The sequence below is a fragment of the Delphinus delphis genome, chromosome X (genome assembly GCF_949987515.2).
Source record: "Delphinus delphis chromosome X, mDelDel1.2, whole genome shotgun sequence".
NCBI lineage: Eukaryota > Metazoa > Chordata > Mammalia > Artiodactyla > Delphinidae > Delphinus > Delphinus delphis.
The window spans coordinates 46,195,743-46,203,885 of NC_082704.1; the positions used below are offsets into that span (position 1 = coordinate 46,195,743).

Consider the following 8,143-nt stretch of genomic DNA (forward strand, 5'->3'; position numbering starts at 1 on the left):
CACAAAAACGTTTGCTCAGAAACTGAGGCACAGAGAGTTTAAGTAACTTGCCCAAGGTTATACAGCTAAATAAAAGTATTAATAGATTCTGGATATGAATCCTCGCAGTTTGTTTACAGAACCTGGGCTTTTAATCCCCATACTTATGCCCTTATTGCAAAAGAAAAAAACAATGGACAAAAAAATATCAAGACCATTGATGTAACTATATAATATAACTGGAGACGGGTCTGAGATGCAGGGGCATTCTGGTTGGATAAATATGCAGTTAAGTAAGAGTATCTGAAATATTGTCTGTGGCAGCTTGGGGCAGAATGTGAAGTAATGAGTAACAATCTTAGCTTTTCTTTACATTTCAGTTGATAGCTAATAATTATGGATAGATAATTCAAATGTGTTATCACAATAACCCTCCCTCCCTTCCTCCCTTCCTCCCTTCCTTCCTCCCTCCCTCCCTCCCTCCCTCCCTCTCTTCCTTCCTTCCTTCCTTCCTTCCTCAGAAAGGATTCTCATGTTTTTTTCCAGACAATTTTTTTAAGGCCTCTACTAGCCCACAGGCTCAATAGCTGATTCTTTATAAAATATCCCCTATGTAGGTTTTTGCTTCAGGCAATCTCACCAAACTTTACCTTCTCAACCTACTCCCTCCATCTTGTGCCTCCTATATGGAACTCAGATCTGATTCTTGCCAATGACCAATGTCTATCCCCCACCTTGGTGCCAACCAGGATCTGATGGTCCCTTGCTTTACTATGCTGTCTTGCCTTGGACAGAGGTTTGGTTCCCTTTGCTCCCACAACTGCACCAGTGGGATCACACTCTACTGAAGCTTAGGGAAGAGTGTCCACCCTCCTCTCATTAAAAACCAAAGCAAACAGATAAGCAAAATGTTACCCCAAACCAAAACAATTTCTTTTTGCTGAAAGTAGTTTGGTCAATATGATGACTTGGTTGAAAATAAATAATATAACTGTATTGGTCTGCTCGGGCCAGGTATGTTCAAGCCCCATAAAATGGCTGCTCTCTTGCTCTCTGTGCATCCCTTACTCTACCTGGCCCCACCTCACCCTTCTGAGCATGATTGCCTCCCCCTCCTAGGCTGAAAGTTTTAATCAGTAACTACCTGTGTGATTGGCCCAACCCCCAGCTAACAATTTTTCTAGCCCTGGACCAGAAAGGCTCCAGTATATTCTGTCATCAATAGGAAAACAGCAGCCCTTGCCCCAGTCGCCCTGGCAAGGAGGGAGCTCTTCTGAAGTCATTGCCCCTATAACTGATAGCTTCCTCCTCCCCGCCCCTGTGTAGCAAAGATTGCTGCTGTGTCCTGCCTGCCCTTGGCCGTACACCCATACAGGGTGGGGTGTGGGGTGTGGCTCCAGGACCTTTGCCTCTGACTTGTAAGATACCCTGTCCAACAAATCACTGATGTCTCTGTCACTGGCTCCGGGTTCTTCCTTCGGTCTCACAACTGGGCAGTTGCAAGGATTGCAGGACTGCGGGGTACAGCGCAACAGGCCACCATAACAAAATCCCACAGACCGGGTGTCTTAAACGAAAGAAATGTATTTCTTACTGTTCTGGAGGCTAGAAGTCCAAGATCGAGGTGTCAGCAGGTTTGGTTTCTCCTGAGACCTCTCTCCTGGGCTTGTGGATGGCCATCTTCTCATGTCCTCACATGGCCTTTTCTTTGTGCATCCATATTCCTGGTGTTTCTTCCTTTTCTTTGAAGGATGCCAGTCAGACTGGATGAGGCCCTAGGACCTCATTTACCTCCTTAAAGGCCTTATCTCCAAATACAGTCACAGTGGGAGTTAGTGCTTCAAACCATGAATTTGGGGGAGACACAAATCAATCCATAACAATCACCTCATTACTTTTTTGAGCGTTAGCCATTTGCGTGACATTTTCTCTTTCATTTTATATAAAATGGGATTTTACCATGTTTGCTGTATAGTGACTTGTTATGTGGTATTTAAGTAATCGTCAACAATTTAGACTATTACTACTGCTACTAGAAATAATAATAGTAACAGTAACACCAATATCAATACCATTAGTAACTAACTCCTAGGGTTAATGTGAAGATTTAATAAAATATAGATTGCAGAAATAGATTCATCGCAATTCCTGCCCCCCCCATTAAGTGGTTAATGAATGCTAGTATAATTTAAAAAATTTTTTTCTATCTCAGACCTATGTTTCCAGCATTTCCCCTCATTTTTCTCCCACTGCTCCCACAGCCTTCACAATAAGATACAAGCCATTGAGCATATCTTGCAAGGAAGTTTCTGATTTTGTGCCTGCCAAATATATCTTCTTTCAAGGACACTTTCCTGACTCCTCTAAGGCGAAGTTAGGTTGCCCTTTTCTGAGCTTCCATAGCATCTTTGATTTCCCCATTAGAGTGTTCATCACAGCTCATTCTTAATGCTTGTGTGTCTTCTCTGCTATATCAGAAGCTTTCTGATTATGCAGCTCGTTCATTATATCCTCAGCATCTAGTACTGTACCTGGCATAGTGTTGACACTTCCTCTGCTTGGCTTCTAATATGGGCATGTCTTCTCTTCCTTTACAGTGGGCTTACTAATTGCTCCCCCTATCTCCCAGGATTGTTGACAGGACCAGATGAGACAATGCATGTGAAGTAAGTAACGTATTTAAAGTACTTCACAAATTAAAAGCATCTGAATAATTTGTATATAACCTTGCACAAGGTTAATAAATCTTAATAGTTCAGAAAATTGTAATTGAGTTTTAATTGGCGAATGTTAATGTGTGTTCTCCACCAATATTTAGTAATTATATTTTTAAAAAGGTAGGAGACATTTCTAGCAGTTGAGATCTTCATAGTATATTTCAACACATGATAAATTCATGAACATTTCTTATATCCTAGAACAGTTGTGTATCTTAAAAACTCATTGTCATAAGCATTCTCTGGATTTTTGCAGAATTAATCCTGAATAATTAATGAATATAAAAGAGTTGGACAAGTACTGTGGCATGCTAATCATTTGTTTCAATGTCAATTAGAGAAAAATATTCCTTTTGGTCTGCTAACTTGGAATATGTACTGTAAAATTAACTTTTAATTTACAAATATGAAATGTCTCAAATTGTTAATGAATATATTGAGAATAGAGATCTGTCATTGGAAAGTTATAGTTTGTATAAAAAAATAGAAGCACTGGGATTTAACAGAATTGTTAACTGTATTGAGAAGTTCTTACAAATATGTGTAGTTTATAGATCAATATTTACATAATGTTTACATATTTCCTCAAAAATCGTATGATATCTTAAGCACTAGTGACTTAGGAATTATATCAAATGCAAGTCTTAAATAATTTTAAGCAGAATGAATATAAATTTAATACATACAGAATTGAAGGGACATTTACTTTACTGGTTTCTCAAATGCATATGTCTTGATTATTCTGCTTCTAAGGATCTTGCTCGGTTTCATCTCAGTCATGATTTATTGGCACTTGTTCAAAGTTTCAGCCGTAAAGTAAAGGTGAAAGTCGATGTAACACTAAATGAAAATTCTTAAAATATGTAGACTGCTTCCGTGAATTTAGCTAAGAAAAGCAACTTCTAGGTTAAAGGATGAGAAAAATAATTTAACTATTTATTTGGCCTTGAGTTAGGATTTAACTTTACTCGTAAGGAGGGAAAAAATCTTTTTGTTAGAAGGTGAAATTCCCTTATTAAACAGTTGAAAGATTGTTCATTTAGACTTGGGGAGTATTTTCTAGGCATCGAGTTCATCATTGGGGAATGCCTCTGTATGTAGTTACAGAATCTTTTTTTTTTTTTTTGCGGTACACGGGCCTCTCACTGTTGTGGCCTCTTGTTGCGGAGCACAGGCTCCGGACGCGCAGGCTCAGCGGCCATGGCTCACGGGCCCAGCCGCTCCGCGGCATGTGGGATCTTCCCGGACCGGGGCACGAACCCGTATCCCCTGCATCGGCAGGCGGACTCTCAATCACTGCACCACCAGGGAAGCCCAGAATCTTTTGATTGACAAACCTGAACTGAAAGTTCATGAATTTGTCCTTATTCATTGTTTATCTGCACACATGGCCTAGAGTTTTAAGGATTGGTCTTTTTCCTAGGATGAAACTAGTAGTGATTCTACAATGATGAGAAAAATATAAATTGTCAACTTAGTGGAAAAAGCACTGGATTGTAAGTCAGATGACTGAATTTAAGACTTATTTGCCACTGATTCACTCTGTGAACTTAGGAAGACCTATATTCTAAATGAGTCTTGAGTTTGTTTTTTAATCTGTAAAGTGGTGATAATGCTTACCTCACAGGGCTGTTGAGAGGATTAAATAAGATGTTGGGTGTGTAAGTACTTTATAAACCATGGGATATTATACAAATACAAATAATTTTTAATAGAAGATTAACAATTTTGTTTCACTAACAAATAAATTAAAATCTTGGTTCAATTTGTTCTTGGATAAATAGATCTTGCTTTGCATTTTAGCCTATTCATTTCTAAAGGCACTGAACTAATTTTAATGGACTAATTATTTTTATAAAAACTCCAGTGTCTTAGGTAAAATATGCTATTTATGTTTATGCAAAAACTATGAGTTAATACTCAATGAATTTCAGATGACCTCTATTTTAATATGCTAAAAGAAGAATAGCATGATATTGTGATTTTAAGTTTAGTGTTTTTTCATATTTACAATGCATTTCTATTCTTCCTTTTGGTTAATCTTGGGTAATTTAGACAAGTTTTAAGTGTATATTAGGAAGTATGTTAATACCTAAATTGTGTTTTTAGTAAATGTGAACTTAGTTTTCCTCTGTAAGATCTAAAATATCACTTTCACCATAATCCTGCCCTCAAAGCTGTGGTATCCAATGTTATTGATTTGGCCTTTCAGGAATCAAATCCATTGTCCTGGCTAGTTAAGCACTAAGCCATAAATGGAGCTGTTGTTAAAAAGTTATGAAGTCACAAACTTGGCCCAAGGTTATCCACTTATCCGTAGCCGGAGTCAGGAATCTGCCTTCATTTTCACAGACATACGTTGGAGTTCTAAGGCATCAGGGTATGAGAGACAAGGCTGTTGACTAAATGCTGTCTCTACAGTCTGAATCAACTAGCTGCCCTCACAGCTTCCCCTCACGAGGCTGGACCTTGGCCACTACAGGGCAGCTCAGGACCAGTTGGAGGTGGTTGGGAATCCAGCTAGGAGTGATTTTCCTTTGGTGGTTATTTCTTCAAGGCAAGGATGCAACTTATTGGCCAACCAGTTGAAGTTACCCCTTGAGGAAAGAACAATTGTCATCAAGCAAAATGGGCTCTTCAGTTTCATAATGTTAATGGGACAATCCATCAAAAGTCTCACACCTTTTTCCCCCAAAAGTCTGTGACAGAGCAGTCTTCCATATGGTTACTAATCTCTCAAAACAAAAACTGTGCGACTACATTTCCTTCATCTTATTGCACTGTGAAGTTCCTAAAAGCAAGTATCACAGTTGTTAAACACAAATGCAAAATTTCATACAATAAAAATATAATAGCTATTCCCCATAAGGGCAGGTTAGGTAGTGGGTTATTTGAATCAAACTCTCTGGCTGAAAACAACTCTGAATAAATCACCTTAAAAGCACTGAGGCGTTGTGGGAGTTCCCTGTTGGCCTAGTGGTTAGGATTTCAGGTTTTCACTGCCATGGCCTGGGTTCAATCCCTGGTTGGGGAACTGAGATCCCTCAAGCCGCTTGGTGTGGCCCAAAATAAATAAATAAATAAATAAATCTGCATTACAAAACTAACCCTAAAAAAAAAAAACACTGAGGAGTTGTAAAGATTATGCAGCCCTAGCAGACCCATTTTGAGGAGAAGCTTGACCAAAGAGGCCAGAGGACTATTTGAGTGCCGAAGTTGCTTTTGCCTTGAAGACATTGGAGGGGTAAGGGTGAGGATTAAGATGAACCACAACTAATTGGTCACTTTCTGATCCTACCAACCCCACAGACCCAGAGAGAAGGCTTCTCTGGACCTAAGCAGAGCAGGAAAAGGGAAAGGAAGGGGGGTAAAATAAACCTGAGAACACCTGCCCTCATACAGATTTGTACCCTAGGATCATATAGCATAGATGGTCAGTGAATTTGGTTTGATGTGATCTCTGACTTGTAGAGCCCCAAAAACACAGCCAGAAGGAGGAAAGCACACTTATTACAAGCCTTGTGGAATCTCCACAAATGATTGTTTTTGATTTAATACAGTTTTATTTTTCAAAATGGACAGTTGGTGGGACCTGTTCTGCATCTTCACCAGCAGCTGGGGCATCTCCACCCTTGGTGTTTCTGGTGTAAATTACTTGAGCTCTGTACTTTGAAACCAGTTTCAGAAGTCCTTTACTAAGGAGCTCCTGAAGGGCTACCCTGGTGAAGGAACCACAAATCTTGTTTCCCAGAGACCACAGCTGGGATTATAAACTTATATTTGGGAACTTCCTTACAGAGTTTGTCATATGTTGCTTTGTCAAACAAGCCTACATTATTGAGCTTCTCCCGAACTTTGCCTTTGGACCATGTCTTCTTTTTGGCCTTGCCCCCAGATTTGTTCCCTGGGCTTTGTCTTTCTTATCCGACTTTCTGGCATCTTTCTTCTTTTTGTCATCCTTGGGCAGCATAGCGAAACTCAAAGAGCAGCTGCTACCACTGCCGCCTTGCTAAGATGTTGGACCCAAAGTCCGCAAACAGTTTTTTAAGGGCAATAACCAGTAAAACAGTTGAAGATAATTAGGCGTTTAGGAAATTTAAAAAATAATCAGACATGGACAACTTACATTAATTGGTAATTCTGATGAATATTATGACAAAATCAGAGTAATCCATTATGGGGTCCTCTCTCCTAAAGCACACATTGTGTTATGATGTAAATATCATGACCACCATCTTTATATTCCTCAATATAAGTAACAAATAAATGTTCTTTAATAATTAAGTATCACAGAAGTAGTTGCATGTTGTATGCTTTTTAGTGGAGTGTTGAATATTAGTTATTCACACTCTTTTATTTAATTATACCGAACAGTGGTCTACCTTAGTACAATATCTAATGTTTCTAAAACAGACATCAATGGTATATAAACAGATAGTTCCAATAATAGTCATACAGAATCATTGTCTGAATTGTCTTTGTGCTCCATAATATTTAGAGAATAGTACAAGATAAATCTATTTTCCATTTTTAAACTCCAATGTAGCTAGAGTAGAAAACAAAAAACAAACAATTAAAGTGACAACAATGAATTTTTCACTCAAATCCAAAATGGTTACTATAGTAACTTAAAATTGGAGCATTATAATAAAAGTAGAATGAAAAGATAATTTCAAATGCTATATTAATTTTTTGAAGTATGGAGAGGGGAGTTGCTGTTTCATATTTGAAAGAGACTAGATTGCTGTTGAAGCTTCTAAGAAGACCGATTTCATCTTGTCTGCCTTCTCTTTTATATTAATGTAAGAAACCTCTGACTGCAGTCATTAAGTAGGAGAGAAGGGAACTGTTAGTTTTGCTCATATTAATCTCTCTAAGACTGATGGCAATAACTTTCTACCAGCAATTCATAATTACCTGTGGGAATGGAGGGCAGATTATGTGAAAAAGTGCTTTACAGATGACCTAAAGGATCTAATTTTTGATGTTTCATTTCTACTTTCTGCATCACCAAGATAGAGGTACAGACACAAATGCAGATATAACACAAAAGATTTAACTAAAGAAGGAAGGAGTTTGGGATGAGTATGGAATTGCATTCAGCAGGCCCCATATTAAAACCACTGGGGTTGTATTGTATTGAGATCACTTTAAAACTTCATGCTAGTGGTACAGTCATTGTCAGAAAGTGGTTGGAGCTAGCACAGCTTCCTGGTCTGGAATGTAGAGATACAAATTATTAGAAAGGGGTGATGAACACTCCTGGACATATATCTGGACAAAACCATAATTCAAAAAGATACATGCACCTCTATGTTCATAGCAGCACTATACACAATAGCCAAGACATGAAAACAACCTAAATGTCCATTGACAAATGAATGGATAAAGAAGATGTGGTACACACACACACACACACACACACACACACACACACACACACACTG

General features: G+C 38.5%; 1 long non-coding RNA gene and 1 pseudogene across 1 annotated transcript in view; one reads left to right on the plus strand and one right to left on the minus strand.

The window, feature by feature from the left end:
• Positions 1-565, plus strand: part of LOC132418802 (uncharacterized) — a 158,604-nt gene extending 158,039 nt beyond the window's left edge. The window contains exon 3 of the long non-coding RNA XR_009518039.1: positions 501-565. This is a non-coding gene — a long non-coding RNA (uncharacterized lncRNA). The remainder of the gene's footprint in view (positions 1-500) is intronic.
• A 5,693-nt stretch (positions 566-6,258) lies between these two features.
• On the minus strand, positions 6,259-6,666 carry LOC132418134 (small ribosomal subunit protein eS25-like; annotated as a pseudogene).
• Positions 6,667-8,143: the final 1,477 nt, after the last annotated feature.